The sequence below is a fragment of the Misgurnus anguillicaudatus genome, unplaced genomic scaffold (assembly GCF_027580225.2).
Source record: "Misgurnus anguillicaudatus unplaced genomic scaffold, ASM2758022v2 HiC_scaffold_29, whole genome shotgun sequence".
Lineage (NCBI taxonomy): Eukaryota > Metazoa > Chordata > Actinopteri > Cypriniformes > Cobitidae > Misgurnus > Misgurnus anguillicaudatus.
Window position 1 is genome coordinate 4,777,081 of NW_027395279.1, and position 4,225 is coordinate 4,781,305.

Sequence of the window (4,225 nt, forward strand, 5' to 3'; positions counted from 1 at the left end):
TGGTTATTTCTCCTGTGTCAAGTGATATTTAGTTTTTTGTATTTTAGACAATATTTGACCCTGGACCACAAAACCGGTCGTGAGTCGCACGGGTATGGGTGATTCTCGCGAAATTAGACTTATGAGGTGTCATGAAATATTTTGATAAAAAGTAAATACAAAGTAAGAGTATCAAAATAAGAAGCATACAGTTACAAACATCTCTTCATGTACTATTTGCACATGATTTCAAATGACATCATACAAACCAATTTTGTTGTTTTTCCACATCGAAGGGGAAAATTTTCATTACCGCAACGTGTCCAGGACTAGATTTGGGTTCTTTGACATGGAAATATTTATAATTAAAAAATCTAAAAAATAAAAAGCTTCAGTGCATGTTATACTATAAACGAAAAGTTCTCATTACCAAAACATGAGTTTGTAAATGCATATATTTAATGTAATATGTTGCGGTAATGATAATTTTTGATGATGATAATAATCTAAAAAATGTAAATAATTCTATAGGAAATATTTTTTAAATCCTCCTAAAATAATGGTTATAGTAAGTTCAGACCTTAAACTTATATGTGCAAAGAAATAGGCTACAAGGGCTTTTTTTTAAAAATCTGATGCTGGACACTTTCTAAGTCTGGATTTTGTGAGAATCACCCATATATTTGTAGCAATAGCCAACAATACATTGTCGAAAATGATCAAATTTTTTATGCCAGAAATTATTAATATTAAGTGAAGATCATGTTTCATGAAGATATTTTGTACATTTACTACCGTAAATGTATAAAAAATGAATTAATGTGTGTTGCTAAGGACTTAATTTCGACAACTTTAAAGGGACTCTCCACTTTTTTTGAAAATATGCTCATTTTCCAGCTCCCATAGAGTTAAACATTTGATTTTTACCGTTTTGGAATCCATTCAGCTGATTTCTTGGTCTGGCACTAGCACTTTTAGCATAGCTTAGCATAATCCATTGTATCTGATTAGACCATTAGCATCACGCTAAAAAATAACCAAAGAGTTTCGACATTTTTCATATTTAAAACTTGACTCTTCTGTAGTTACATTGTGTACTAAGTAGGGCTGTCACAATGATTAATTAATCGTCTCATCGCAATTGTTTGACCTCATTGCAATGATTTCCGATCACCTCAATGATTGCACATCTCTTTAAAAAACACAAGGGGGAGCTGCAGTGCCTGTATAAATGAGACCATATCAGATACTTTTAAATATGTATTATAATATTTACTGCCAAACCTTGCAAAAGATTTAATTTAAATAATCACAACAATGTGTGAAAATGATTTCATGAACATTAATTCATTAAACTAAAAAAATTATGAGAATTAAATGTCAAAGCAAAAAAAACAAAACAGTAAATTAATCATCATAACCATCAAAGCCCTAAAACACGCAAATAATCGCAATAATCGTCACAATTTCTTAGAAATTAACCGTCAGCCGAATTTCATAATTGTGACAGCTCTAGTACTAAGAAATTAAAAGTTGCCCCCAAAATTAAAAAAGTGGGGTGTCCCTTTAAAGACAATTTTCTCAATATTTCGATTTTTTTGCACCCCAAGATTCCAGATTTTCAAATAGTTGCATCTCTCATCCTAACACAAACCATACATCAATGTAAAGCTTATTTCTAAAAATGTACCTTTATGACTTTGTTTTGTGGTCCAGGGTCACAAATGTTGATTTAGATAAAAGCATCTGCTAAATAAATTTTTCAAAATAAAGGTGCTACACAATTTAATTGAAGAACTTTTTTGGTTGTGTCTATAAAAACGTACTTTGTTTCACGAAAGATTATTTAGGGGACTAACAATAAATGGTTTTGGCATTGCTGTGCAGAAACTTTTGTAGCACCTTTATTTTAAGTGTGTACTTATAACCTGAAGCTCTAAAATAAGAAGTGAAGTACTTGACAACACGCTCACATTTACAGTAATGGCCTTCCGCTTGGTGAAACACTGCTAAGTTAGGTATTACATTTCAAGTGGTTCAACTTTAACATTTCAAGAGAAGATTTTTAAATCCGAGTGCAATGACATTTAATTTGGGTTTTGCTGGCTTACAGTTCTTACATGATTAAAGATCGTGATTTATGTATAATATCCAGTGCATTTGTTGGTGTTATTTATTGAGGAACGATAAGGTGTTAATATTTGCTCTCCGACAAAATGATGACACTGAATTTTACACCTTATTCACGCCTGTCAGCTTCTGTCGTCCTGCCCAACATGACTGCGCTGACTGCCGGTGCTCACACTGATATCTGAGCACACACTAAAAAAAATTCTATCAACAAAAGTTTAAAGCGATGCTAAATAGCACTAAAAGTGGTTCACTGGATCGTAATCATAGGGGAACCATTTTAAGTGCCATATAGCACCTATGTAGCCCCTGTAGAACCTTTGCTATATGGTTGCATATATACTTGGTTGCATTAAAATTTTAAGTTAATTAAACTTAAAAATATTAGTTAACTCAAGTTGTATAAAAATTGTCAACTAATATTAAGTTGAATTAGCTCAAGATTTTAAGGTAATTTACTTTATTTACAGTGTAGTAAATTAAGTTTTTTAGTGTTAAGGTGTGCATGGGTTAGGGTTAGGTTATACAGTAGTATTTATAACTAGTACTCCATAAAAACAATACAAGTGGAACATCCTCATAAGTAAATGTGTGTGTATACCAAGTTTCCCCACAAAGACAGTGATACCATTTTTTGATATTGTGGGGACATGTTTTATATGCATGTGGAGAAAAGGTTATAAATTAAAGGGACATTTCACAAGACTTTTTTTTATTAAGTCAAATAAATCTTTGGTGTCCCCAGACTACAGGTGTGAAGTTTTAGCTCAAAATACCATATAGATAATTTATTACAGCATGTTAAAATTGCCACTTTATAGGTTTGAGCAAAAATGTGGTGTTTTGGGTGTATCCTTTAAATGCAAATGAGTTGATCTCTGCACTAAATGGCAGTGTCATGGTTGGAGAGTGCAGATTAAGGGGCGATATTATCCCCTTCTGACATCACAAGAGGAGACAAATTTCAATGAGCTATTTTTTACATGCTTGCAGAGAGTGGTTTACCAAAACTAAGTTATTGGGTTAATCTTTATCACATTTTCTAGGTTGATAAAAGCACTGGGGACCCAATTGTACCACATAAACATGGGAAAAGTCAGATTTTCATGATATGTCCCCTTTGAACATTAAAAAATTAACGTTTTTGTGAGGGTTAGGTTAAAGAAAGATGATACAATATACAGTACAGTTTAAAAACCATTGTGTCTATCGAATGTCCCAGAAAAAATGCAAACGTGTGTGTGTGTGTTCGTGTGTAAATTGACCACCAGTTTATAGTTTCAGATCACTTCATTCAGTAAAATGTTTGTCATGTTTGGATGGTTTTAGAATTTTACAATTACTCAAAGATGTCAAAAATATAAGCAACGAGAATATTTAATCTTATACATAAAAATTGTTTGAATGTTTTAGACTACGCTTCATTATGTCTGTTTGAACTGCCAGTTCAGGTTTTCAAACATTTATTTCCATTATCTGTAATAATCAAGTAAGATTGTGTATGAACTGTGCCAAATACTTTACTGTATGTGATATTATAATTATAGAATATGTGTGTGACCCTGGATGTCAAAACCAGTCATAAGGGCTTTCCATCGATATGGTTTATTAGGATGGATAGGACAATATTTGGCCAAGATACAATTATTTGAAAATCTGGAATCTGAGGCCGCAAATGTTTTTTGAGAAAATCGCCTTTAAAGTTTTTCAAATGAAATCTTTAGTAACTGCATCCACTCACAAAAATGCAGTTTTGATATATTTGCGTTAATAAATTTACAAAATATCTTCATTGAACATGATTTTTACTTATATCCTGAGTTTTGCCCACAAAAGAAATATTGTTAATTTTGACCCATACAATGTATTGTTGGCTATTGCTACAAATATACCTGTGTGACTTATGACTGCTTCTGTGGTCCAGGGTCACATATTATGTGTGATATAATATACTGTTTTTTACCAAAAACACAACATTCTTTGTGTGTTCATTCTTAATTGTTAACACCAGCTGAAGTACCGAGTGGTCACACACCCTTCATCCGACGTCACAGTCTGACAGCTTTGCTAAAAGAGCCGGTCAGCTGCTCTCATCCGTAGAGTCCCATGTCGCCCT